Raw genomic sequence first — 13,821 nt, 5'->3', positions numbered from 1 at the left:
TTTTATTGGATTGTTAAAAAGCTCCCGTTTTTTGTGTCACCCTGTATTAAGGCTGGAAAATTATTTGAATACTGATTTCAACCCCAATTTTGGCTTCCTGTAATTCAAAGCATGTGATCAACTGCAGTATAGATGTTTAATATGTGTGCGCTGCTCATAGAAAACTCAGGCGTATATTAAAGCATTTCCTAAACTAACAACCACCTATCAGGAATCAGTTAACATGATTCAGCTTTATTTTTGGGGAGCCGCCGTGCTGCTGCCGCCGTGGAAGACTGTGCAAAAATGTCCTTGGCGGAATAATCAACAGACAGCTGATGGACAAAATGAAGGTTAACATCTACTCCCTACAAATGTATCATCATCTGTTGTTAGGAAGATTTTTCAATTTAGGACAAGTGATGTTGGGCAGAAACAAATCCTAAGAAAACGACTTTTGCTTGTGCTACAAAGCAACACAGCTAACTTGTTCAACCACCTGAAAAAACACCTCAAGCTTTAAAGACCAAGGGCGAGCAGTTTCACTATTGTTGCCCCACTGAATTGCCATTCTTGTGCAACACCACCTCCAGATATCCAGAACAGCAACATTTCATCACTATGTTGCACAATGAGAAAGATGGTTTACTTTGAGTGTAAAGTTTTGGCACAGTTTTCTGGAATGTGCACTATGAATATTTTAAAGCAAAATTTGCTACAACAGCAACAACCAAAACAATAAAGTAAATAATTAGTCCTCAAACCCAATTACTTGTGATGAATAGTTAATAAATTTCAGTAGTGATCAAAACAAATGCAATTAGCATTTTGGCCACGATCATGCAACCCTAATTTGTGTCTAAACCAAATTCCATGGAAATCATTCAAATAATTGTTGAATTATTTTTAGTACAAAAATTCACATGTAGAAGCTTGGAGATTTAGAGGTTGGACTTTATGCTGATCACAAGCTTTGTCTCAGTGTAGAGCTGCTTTATAGACTCATTATGCAGGAAGACCACTGCAGCAGAACAATTTCTGATTTCATTTTGTGACAAATTTCTCCTGCCAATCCTTTCTTCAAGTGATTTGTGATTTTGGTTGGACTTTTGCGCGCTTGTGATGATGCACACTTTGCTTTCCAATGGAAATCTTGCGGATTCACATCACGGCCTCGATTTTTAGCTCAGCACTCATTTCTTTCTTTGCTGTATGAGCTTCTGTGTGTGAAAAGGATGTTCTGTGATGTGAAGCTTCTCTTTATGCAAGAATTTAGCACAGCAGTGTGAAATAAGAACGTAAGTAAGAACAGCACGACAGCCGGGCAATACAATCCTCTCAAGGGGACAAGACATTTTCCTAATTAAGTCAGTTAGAAGCTACAGTTCTCGAGGTGCAGCGATGTCAGAGTGGCCATCGGTTCAGGAGCTCCTCGGCTTTACCGCGCTGACTGTTGACCCATAGCGTGAGGGTTGAAAGCTGCAGTACGTGTGACCAGGATGTCTGCTGAATATGTGGCTGCCTACTTAGTGTCAGACGAAAATTAATAGACACAGATGTACTCCACAGCTTAGGATAATCACGTAGCCCTCAGGGCAGTGGGGAGAGAAAATCGCAGTCTAAATATCTCATTAATTCAAATTCAGAGAGGTCACGGTGAGGTTTTGCTTTCGTGGCACTGACATTTTAATCCGAAGTCCGCCCAAGTCTCCATTAATAGAATAATGGAGATTGTTCTACCTGTGTAAGATACTCCAACACTGATGGCGAAGAAGATATATTTCTCTGTTTTCTGTCTGTTCCAGCTCAAGATATACCTGCCTTAGAGTACAACTATAATTTATAGCCTGAGGTCCTGCCAAATGGCACGCTTACACACAGAGCTGTAAAGGTGGTGTGTTGCATAGACAGGCCCAGAGAGTCGATAATCCAGCATTCACAGATACAAAAAGCAGAGGCTTTATGGCCTGCATTTTTATTTCAATCTTCCACTTTGTGTGTGTATGTGTGTGTGTTTTACAGAAGGAGAGCACTTAGTATTCCACTTTCATGGAGCTCCTCTCACAGCATAATGGTTGTTGATATCATGTGCTGCAACACTGTGCTTGAGAGGGATGTGAAGTCTTTAGTGAGCTTGAGGTTTTAATTTGTGGCAACTTCAATTCATGATTAATTTCACAGTTTCAAAGCTAATTATCAAGGCCTGCGTAATGATAGCAGCAACCTGTGTTGATGGGAACACATCTGAACAGCGTGCAAGTGTGACTGTAATACAAATGCTAACAAACTCTGGAATACTTAGGGTTATTTCAAAGATCTGTAACAGCTGAATCAATACTTAAAAACATAAATAAGCTCCTCCATGGCTAAAAAAATCAATAAGAATCAGGTGAAGTTCTGCTTCATGGAGGGCAAACTGTGAAAGATGATTTCCTCGTACATGTATTTTGGAGTGTTGGTATGTGTACTCGCGTGTGTGTTTTTAATTAACAACTTTAAACACATCCGTGTTGACTTTGTGAATTGAACCTTGTGTGCATAAAGGGGAAAATGTGTCTTGCATACATCCAAATGGAGTCGACAGAGATAAGGAGGAGATTAGACTAAAATTCATTCCTGTTATCAAGGATGGATTATCCCATCAGGAGCCCCGGGGGTATATGTTTTCTCTTGGACCCCCATAGTGCTGTGCCCAATCACCATTCAACCCCGCTGACCGTGAATATTTATCTCTACTGTCACTTCAACCTCTCAGGCTTGTTCTGAAATCATCCCAATGTGGGATCATTTTATTTGTTTCCAATGTAAATCACCCCTGTGTCACATCAATTCTACTACAGTCATTTGTCTTCTATTGTCTTGCTTTCAAGATGCCATTCAGAAGGTACTAAGAATGTTAAGATTCTGCCATTCCCTTCATTGAATATGTATCACTGCAGAACAACCCTGTCTCCTAGAAATTACAGTGTGTTTTCACACAGGTGAAAAATTAAAGGTAAAGCCAACATGAAGTGTTTTAGTAAGGTGTGGGGCCACCATGTAGTTCCATAACAGCTTTAATGCACCTTGACACTGATTTTCTGGAACTCTACTGAAGGAATCCAAACCAAATCCTTCCAAATGACATTTGGTTTTCTGGTCATTGGCCATTGAGAGCTCTGTGTAACACACTTCACCAAATTGAAGAGTTTAATTCTAGATATGGTCAAAGTCATAGCATATGATTCACACAATTTCCATTATTCATTAGATATAGGAGTGATTGGACCCTATAGTTCTCCATAAGTGGGTCAAAAATGCCCCACATAAGAATTAATGTGCTGGTTTTTGCCATTTTGGTTAAGGGTAATTGTTTGTATTATATTTTTCTCCTCACAAGAATGATTTCATGTTAGAAGTATGTTTATTTTCCACTTTTAACAGATTTCAAACATGTTGATGATTGAAAAGAAGAATAGTACACAGAACAGCAATAGAAGAATGTTAACATCCATTTTGTTGACATTTTTCCACTCTTTTTCCACCTGTTGCTGCTCTAAATCCTTCCAAGTTTGTGCATCACCTGTATGATATTATCAGTGATAAAGAGCTTGGGGTGTTAGGATTCCGTAAACACAGGCTCAAATGCAGGAGCAGAGACATGACACCAGGCGTTGGCCATTTATAAGAAATTTGCAACAAGCGCAAAAGTAGAAAGAACTACAACAACAGTCAAAAGAACTACACAGGAAATACTACGTACACAGGAAGTGACCGGAACGATACAGGGTACAGGGTCCTCGAGTGAATGGGCAAAATTCTAACTACCAGAGTGTGTAATTAAAAGTTAACCCACGTAAGGTATAACCTAGGCAGGAGAGTAATGAACCAAAAGCAAGATATAGACAACCAACAATCTATACAACTAAACGACTGATCTATAAACACTGACACGACAAAAACACAATGATTGTCTAGCTCAGAGATCAAGGGGGAATTTACCTGGGGTGGTACGCTGGGCACAGCTGAGCGGGGAACAGGTGGCATGTAGCGGCAGGTTGGTGGCTGAGGGCAGGTGCCGCAGTTGTGGGAGTACCGGTGTGGACCGGATCCAGGCAGACAGAGGTTTCGGAGAGCAGAGGGTTCCAGAGTTCCAACAATGGTACAGCTGACGCGGTGAGTGATGGAGAATCCAGGCGGGCATGAGCAGGCGGGAGTCCAAGGCAGGGACAAAGGAACAAAGGTAAGTACAGAGCCAGTGCAGGTCAGCTAGACAGAACAGGGATCAACACTGACTGTGACTATTCAACAGTCCGGCATCGAATGAAGTGCAGCGTCTGCTTATATGGGGGCGAAGGTAGTTGTCTTGATTACTCCCACCTGCTCACGCACACATGCTCACCTGTGAGAGGGATAGAGTGAGGAGGGAAGAGGGAAGGAAAACCTGCCACTATGATAACAATTTTTCATTACAAAGATATTGCAAGCTAAAGACCTGACAGTGGTCCTTTTTGACCCACTTATGCATCTAAGGGTATACCATTCAGTGACCCCTTGTGTTTTATAAATGAAGGTATGGTCATTCTAGAAGAAACCACTCCCATCAGGATAGAAATGTTTCATCATAGAATAAAGATGATCACTCAGAAGAACTTTCTATTGATTTGCAGTGATTCTTCTCTCTAAGAGGACAAGTGGACCATGCCAACAAAATGAGCCCACAGTATAACAGAGGCACTAGATCTCCTCATTGTCAAAGCAACAGACTTTTCCTTTGATGATTCCCCCATCTGTATTTCCTTTTATACAGCCCAGCATTTTCCTATTAAGTTTGGGTGCAACATCGTCAATGACTATTATTTTCAGAGGCAGAGTTGTTTTGTAGTTTGAATGAATGAAATGCGTTGTACTGCAATGGAGCTGGAAAGAGGTGGAAGGGGTGGATGGTGACCATAATGCACATCTCAAACTCGCATGCAAAAACACAACATCCAATAAAATTACTTTTTTTCCCTACTTTTATAATAATAGACTTTCAGACTGTCAGACTTTCAGGTTTTCAAACAAACCTAAAGAATAAAGCTGTAGGTGAGCTGGCATGCTGGAGCTGCAGCAAGTAGAGACAAGTGGGTAAAGAGAGACAGACGTCAAAGATAGGCACACTCTACAGGAGTAGAGAGCTACATCTAAGTGATTTTCTGCTAGAAAGATATTATTATCATGGGAATAAAGCTTCTAAATATGTAACTTTGATAGACAGGGATGAGTTTTTAGGATTATAGTGGGTCTGTCACCGTGAAAGTTTCCTCATGGTGGTTAAAAATATAATTTGACTGTGTCTTCACAAAACACTTTTCTGCTTATAATTTAGTTGGGTAACACTTTAAAATATGTTACAAAAAATGAAAATAACGAGCAGGGAATTAGTGAGGAAGGAATCAGGACTTGTCTGGCAAAAAATCAACTGAGTAACTCTGACAGGAGGATGATGCAGCCGATGTGATGCAAAAGGACAGACTGAAAAACACTTTCCTCATTTACTGTTCCGGATGAACTCTGGGGTCTACGTAAAATATAACAAGAAAATGGCACTGCTTTTAATTTTTTTAACCTTTAAAATTATAGATATTGACGTTCTAAAAATAATGAAAAACTTTGCAATTAAGCGTGAACTTACATTGGCCTTTGAAATGTAGATGTGTGTATGGCAACCAAACCAACAGCTTTCATAATATATAGATAGATAAACAAGAACTAACTTTCCTGGTGCGTGCAAGTGCCTGTGATTTTCACAATGTAACACAGTTCACTATTTAGTTGAAAAAGAAACACAGGAAAGAATGTAAATACAGTACAGACAGGTGAGGGTCAGACGCGATTGGAGAGGTCGGTCAATTTTATTAGGTTGCGCTGAGTCAATGTGTTCTTTGTATAAGGAGAATGTTCCATCAGCAGAAGGCGAGACAAATAATGGGTTGTCAGTTTTGTACCAAGCTCCTGAATAATCAAAGATATTTTTAAATGAAACTCTGCTTTGCAACTTTGCAACAAAATTTCACATCCCACTTTGACATATCTGTGGAAACTTTTGCATCCAACTGGTGGGACTGTAATGGAAAAATCATGTGGCTCTCAGGAAAAGAAGAGGTCAGTGTGACTGATCTGGATGTTAATAACCAGCAGACGTGTTTTATTTTCATGTTTTTGTTTTGTTTTGTTCTGTAAAGCACTTTCTGCTACTCTGTATTTTACCAAAAATTCTGCACAAAAAAAGTTTGACTGACAGACTGAAATTGGATTCGCAAACATTTACAAACACAGACGATTATCAACCGAGTGTACAGGTCACATCCGCTTTTGAACGAGTTCCAGCTCATTGCTTTGGCTTCACTGTGTTGTGACTCAGTCTGCTTGCTAAGGTCAGTGAAGATCAGGCAGCTTTGTCAAAAAAATTAGAATCTTCAAAAAGTTTTCAAGACAGAGTCTGATGCAAATAATGCTTATTGAATACAGAAACAAACATGAGCAAAATCTTGAGATTTAAACTGACTACACAAAGCATTACATCATCTTTTATATCTATGCAAACTTCTTCTAAACACTCCTTCCATTCTGGAAAGCCACAAACCATTGTCTTAAGACCCAATCAGGAATCATATGACATAATGGAATCAAAAGTTTAACCACCTCCTCATTTTAATTTATGCTAGGTTGGCATTATTTCTGCTTAGCGTGACCTAGGTTTCAACTCACAAGTGCAGGTGAAGAGAGGGCATGAACTTCCTGTCTTAATGCCTTAAATGGGTTCAGTGGGCTTCCGTTGGGTTGCTGCTTTCCACACGATTATTTTGTGTATACATAAATTCAGTTGGCACAATGTTTGCTCTAAAATTTGACTTACTCATCCTACTCGCGTAATTTTATCATTTGCTCAGTCTTAAATTGCCACAAGCCTTTGCTCACAGGGAATCCAAAGGCACCTTTGGATTAATTGATTCTCTGTTCTTTGTTCAAAATATGTGAAATATTCTGAGATGACCTACACCAATCAGTCACGACATTACGACTACCATCAGGTGAAGTGAATAACGATCATCTTGTTATAATGCAACGTTCTGCTGGGAAACCTTCATTCATGACATTCATGTGGATGTTTGACATGTACCACCCACCTAAACATTGCAGCTAGCAACTCCCGAACCCCCTATGGCAACAGCAGTTCTTGATGCCAGTTGCCACGCTCAGCAGGATAATACACACCGACATGCCGCAAAAACTGCTCAGGAGTGGCCCGGGGAACACAAAGGTGTTCACCCGGGTTCCACACTGCCCAGATCCAAGTCTAATTGAGCATCAGTGGGATGTACCAGGATGATCTAGGTAGGTCCCACCACGCAACCCACAGGACCCACAGAAGTCACTGTTATGATGTTATACCTGATCAGTGAATGGTGTGAATTGGTGCCATATGAATAAAGCTGAATAAAAATGAATTAAACCCTAGCTTCAAATTCAATCTTTACCTTGGGCAAAGCAGTCATACATGACATCACATGGTCTTTATCAACAGTTGGAGTTTTGTGGAATTTTAGATGTTCAAGTTTTCTTCATTCATTTTCGGAATAAATGATCGTCTCCTCTATGTCCATGGTTTAAAAGTAGAGTTTCAAAACCCTATCTTTACATTGGAAAACTGCAGTTTAATTGATAAGCTGGGAAGCTCAAGGGCAGCGACTCCACAGACGACGTGGCGAGTTTATTTTGTCCACATAAATAAATTGGCTTGTGAAATATATCAACATCCATCCAGTGTGTTTGTGTGCTCAGGCAGAAACATTGAGGCCGCATTCTCATTCCAGCAAAACCACATCAGTGAGTTACACTGTACATTTTGTCGCTGCTACAATCACTATCAAGACAAAGCTATTAGTCAGACAGGGAGAGAGGAATGTTGTTTTTGTTGGTTTATTCATGGAAACAGACATACTCAGGCATGGGTATCAAAAGTTCACATATACAGCTTAACCTGAAGACCTTAGCTGTAGTGAAGCTAGTGGTGAAGTTATCTGGAGCATGTGAACAGAGCTGATGTTTTTCCTCTGGAGGTAAATCACATCTCACAAATATGTATATTTATTCTCTATTTGCGATCTCCTGCACATATTAGTCAGACCTTTTGTTTCCACCTTTGCCAGTATCTGTGCGCAGGTCACACTTATGGATTTTTACTTGTGTTCAGCTACTTGAGAAAATATTCAAAGTCTTTAAAGCAGATTAAAACGTGTCACGGGGCAGCAGAATGAGACTGGAATATCTAATCAGAAGCTCAACTGGGAACATTCAGAAGTTAAGTCTGAGGTTATTGATTACAAACGTCAAAATCCGACAGAGACAAAGCCGCTGGTGTATTCATATCAAACGAACCTGATGCTAAATTTAAGAGGGGAGCAGAAATAGAGACGAGAGATGATATGGCTTCTTCTATTCATAGAGAGAAGCTGGAACGTAGCTTGTCATGTTGAGAAATAAGGAATGTAATAGTTACTAAACTGAGAAGCCTATAAAATTTCCCCCTCACCAGTTGTAAATTATTGATCATGATCTAAAAGGTAATTCAACAAGACTACGAAAAAGAAACTAAGGCTGTCGTGTTCATAATACAACACAGTGAGAGACGGAATTTAGAACAAAGGATTTTGCTAATTTTAAATAGTGTCTGGATCCCTAATTACATAATGAATTCAAACATTTATAGTGTGTTCACAATTAAAAAAATGTAATTACTAGAATTTACACCTTTAGGCTGAAAGACTCCACTGAACAGTCAAGTTGCAGTTTATATATATATATATATATATATAGTATGTTTGTTCAGACTGGAGTACATCCATCCATTATCTATACACCGCTTAATCCTCATAAGGGTTGCTGGGGGGGCTGGACCCTATATTTAATGTTATCTTCATTGAGAAAAACTGTTTTTCTTTCAAAAATAAGGACACTTCTAAGTGACCCCAAACTTTTAAACAACAGTGTATATGCGGTGAAAAATGTAAAGTGTGCAAGTTCACTGAGAAAAAGAACTCAGTCAAATTCCTTGTGTGTACCATTGAAGCCAGTTCTGATAGAATCCACAGTTGTAGCTTTTGCAGTGGACAGTGCTTCAGAAATGGATGTTGCTGAATAGAAGCCTCAAATTCAAAAATGTCTTTGCTTCGTACACTTCCTGAAGCCAGCAGCACAGAAGGTCTTCTCAGCCAGAGGAAAGATTTGCAGCTCACAATAGCTTCTTTTTCCCCTCATCGGAATTAAATCATCTTCTTATTTGGAGATGACTGAATTCTGACCTGTTTTTCCCAGAGGAATAAATCAATCTAACACAAATTATCCCATCCAGTTTGAGAACAGCAGAAAAAGCACAGGACAAGCAGGACAAAAACAGAATGGTGACTTGAATTTGATCACAGAGACAGTTTTCTGATGGTGTGCAGGCTCGTTTTTGAGCCAATCAAGTGTTTTTTTTGGATCTCGCTGTTAGCTCAGGAGCTGATCATTTCAGAAAAATAGCCGAGTGACTGAGGAAAAGAAGAGTATTTCCCTTTCTAAACTGGGAAGTGAGAGGAAGTCAAAATCGCATTGATCTTAAATTGAGTTCAGTTATGTGTACAAGAAAAAGGCTCGACAAGAAAGTGAGCAAACCGGGCAATCAGCACAGCTTCAAGGTGAAAACTCAAGGGTAGTGTCTGCAGATACGGACCCGTACCCGTAGCCTGTGGGCTACGGATACGGCACTTTCCATTTGCCAGACAGATACGGACCCGTACGCGAATCTCACGAGTCAAGAAGCTGCTAACCACTGCAAACTGTTGAAAGGTAAGCAAAGGTGAAGGTTAGGGTTAGTGTTAGGGTCAGGTTTAGGGTCCGTACCTGTAGTACCGATGCTACGGTCCGTACCGCTAGCGTCTACCGGGAGTCACGTGACCAGATCTCGCGTATCTGATTGGCAAATGACAAGTGCCGTATCCGTAGTCCACAGGCTACGGGTACAGGTCCGTACCTCTAGCAACAACCAAACTCAAGTTTAGTGTCACCAAATTAGCATCCAACCCAACATCAACAATCACCCTCATTATATCTAAGTTCTGGTGTTGAATCATTGTCAATCTGACCTTTGACCTTTCAGATATAAAATATCATCATTTTAAATTCTGTCCTGATTAGCATCTGAATTCTTTTGTCATGTCAAATATATGTTTTTTGAGGAATCCAAGGCCTTCAACCACCAAGATCTTATGCATTCTTCTGTGCTACACATGAAGAAAATCCCTCAAGTTTCTGAGACATCACGTTGATGAGAATGGGCTAGATGAATATTTGGACAACTCAGCAGCACACTGTGTCTAGTGAAGGCTCTTGGCACTGCAGAGGCATCAAAAGTTAGTACGAATGATAGATTGATGTAGTTGTTCTGTTGATTACACCATATCCCGTCCCAGACAATGTAATTGAATTCTAAATAGCGGTGAAGACACAATTAAAAACAAGATTTATGATTATTCTTTTTTAAAAAGCATATTCGATTTATAAATTTAGAGTAATACAGTCATTCTGGGGTTCCACAGTCGCTCAGTGGTTAGCACTATCATCTTGCCGCTAGAAGATCCCCGGTTCAAATCCCGGCCTTCCTGTGATCTTTCTGCACGGAGTTTGCGTGTTCTCCCTGTGCATGTGTGAATTTTCTCTGGGTACTCTGGCTTTCTCCCACAGTCCAAAAACATTCTGAAGTTAACTGATGATTCTAAAGTGTCCAGAGGTGTGATTGTGAGTGTGATTTTTTGTCTCTTTATGTAGCCCTGTGATAGACTGTCGACCTGTTCATAGTGTCTCCTGCCTTTGCCCTAAAGCTTGTTTTATACTTAACGTCTCCACGAGGTCCTTCTAAGTGAACTATGTCATTTTAGCAGCCACGCCTCCCTCGCACGGTCCTTATCAAGCGTAAAATTTCTGCGTTGTGCACCTCCAGATTTTTCTCGCAACGCAGACAGAGACGCACGGAAAACATGGCGGAAGAACAGGAGCAGGGAAGCAGTCGAATGTAAAATTCATCAACTGCTTTATGAGGCTGTTCAGCCAGATGCTTTGTAGTCGATGTCTCATTTATCAATCAAACACAGCTACAAAAAGTTACTTTTAACTCTTACTCTTCACAAAGACAAGCGCAGATCTTCATGTTTCCCCTGGTGTAAAAAATTTCAAACCTCTTCCACTCTAGTTTAGTACTGTAGTAGACGTGTGTTAGCGATACACTGCCCCTGCAGTTTGGGAGCAGATGCCACACGGAGTATAAAAGCTATTCTCCTGTGCTGAATCTGTGGAAAGCATAATCCATGCTTAAGGTAGCTGGGCTCCAGCTCACCTGCGACCCTGTATGGATGGACTGTCATTCCAAGATCATTCTGATGAACCTGCACTGTCCCTTTTCTATTCAAGTTCATTGGTTTCTTGTGTGCTCACTGCAGGAATATATGATGTTAAATCTAATCACCTTAGCTTCAACTTGATGAAAATCCAAAAACATTTGCAACTCAGCTTTGACTGTAATTTGTGAAAAAAAAAAAAAAATCCACCAACAAGTAGTGTTTCTATTCTCGTTTTCATCCAAATTTTAAGCAAATAAGATTATTTTCTTTTGAAATTTGCAAAAGAAAATCCAAACTAATGCCACGTTCCATCCATTGATGCTATAAAAATATTAAGTATGAGATTGTTGTGACAAACAGCAGTCCACTACAGAAGAAGAGAAAGTAAGTCAGTCCTGAGCAGAGGTTTCAGTGGATATTATACTGTACTTCATGTACGTCATCATTTAAATCTGTTTCTGTACTTTATCAATACGTCAAATCTTCCTTCATAACACACAGAAAACCTTGGTTGCCGTACTTTGTATGTGACTGTGGTCAGTTTATGTGCAAACTGAAAATTTATATGAAAACAGGAATGGAAACACACCTGCTGTTTGTCTTCAATATTATTTTTTGTCTGAAATTGAAAGCACCCTGGTTCTGTTGTTTCAGATATGCCATATAAATAAGGATGGCATTACTTCACAAAACATGGACTTCCACATGTTCCATACGTTTTCACATTAAATCCATTATGTACTGTAAGAGGGGAAAGTAAAAAAACAAACAAACAAACTTTATGCTGTTTAAAAGTTTTGTATTATTTTCTAATGCACATTTTAAGTAGTAGCCTTTGTGTTGCTTTTATTTTGCCATCCTGTCTGAGGATAATGCTAGAAGATATACTATGGATTCATTAAATCCAAAGGGTTAGGACACTTTTTGGAAACCAATTACATAATATCAGAATATTTCTATGAGAAACATTTAGGCCCGATAGAGCTGGATAAAGAACAGAATCCTCTCACAACAATACATATTCATAGCGTATGCAATTGGCATCTAACTGTGAGATCAGTATGTTTTCTGTGTCACCAAACCCATCATCTCCTATGGACCATAAAGATGACCACTATCATGATGCTCTCTGCTATACATGGAGTTTGGTGATTAGAACATAAGGCTGTTTTCATAGTTACTCCAAAAGGTCAAGGCAAAACAAGCACAAAGAAATACAAGTATTAAACATAATCGAAATGATTTTTTCTAAGGTAGTCGTATGCCGTCCTTTTAAAGTCACTATTGAGCTCTGAAGTGGCAACCTGGCGTGTCAGAATGGAAGGAAATTGCTTGCTTCTAAGCAGGGGACATATTTTGATATTGATTGCAGCCTATCGCCGCCTTTCAAGGAGATTAGCTAAATTACCCTACCCATAATTGGGACTTGCACTTAAGTAGAACTCCACTGTGAGAGAAGATTTAAAATTCCATTAGTGTCAATGACAGCCAGGCAGTGGGTTTAAGACGGCTCTCGTCTGATCAGCGTCCAGAATGTTCAAGGTAATTGATGATGAAAAAATTAGCCTGCCACGGCAGGGTGATTGATACCAGTGACTTTCTAATTACAGAGCAGCGCCTATCTGAGAGGCCCTTGCACTCATGCATTGCTGGAAAATCTCAAACCCTTTTCTTTCGACTCAAAGAACAAATGGCAGGGGACCATAATTTTCATAACGGTATACGTATGCAGTCTAATCACATAATGGCTCCTGAGTCATCTTAAGACTTGAAGTTTCTATGATTTCCCACCTCTTCTCTTCACTATTATGATATCTAATTTGAGCTAATTGTGTCAGAAATGCAGAAAATGTCTTGTTGTTCTTCTCAGCTATAGAGACCTGGCTGAAGCCTGCACTTTCATCCACAATATCAAATGACTTAATGCACAGTTATATAGAACTGAATAATATACAATTATATACAGCTGAAGACAAAATTATTATTATTGTGTGTGTGTGTGTGTGTGTGTGTGTGTGTGTGTGTGTGTGTGTGTGTGTGTGTGTGTGTGTGTGTGTGTGTGTGTGTGTGTTTGTCTGACACATCTCCTGAGGAATCTCAGCTTATTTGGCAAATCTCTCAACTCCTTCAGATTTGATGGTCATCAGTCGACCCCTCAGATTTTCAAAGGGATTCAAGTCAGGGGTTTGTGCAGGCCAGTCAATAACGTTCACCTTGGTCTTCTGGAGGTAATTCTTCACTAGGAGCGACGTATATGTTTTGGGTCATTGTCATGTTGGAAGACAAAGCGACGATCCAGACTTAGACTTCCAGCAGAATGCTTGAGGTTTTCTTTCAAAATCTTCATATATCCTTTTCTCGTCATGATTCCTTCAACCTTCACAAGATTCCCAGTTCCAGATGCACTGAAGCATCCCCACAGCACAATACTACCACCACCGTG

This window comes from Acanthochromis polyacanthus, chromosome 11 (assembly GCF_021347895.1).
Source record: "Acanthochromis polyacanthus isolate Apoly-LR-REF ecotype Palm Island chromosome 11, KAUST_Apoly_ChrSc, whole genome shotgun sequence".
Taxonomy (NCBI): Eukaryota; Metazoa; Chordata; class Actinopteri; family Pomacentridae; genus Acanthochromis; species Acanthochromis polyacanthus.
Note: the sequence above shows the minus strand (reverse complement) of the source record.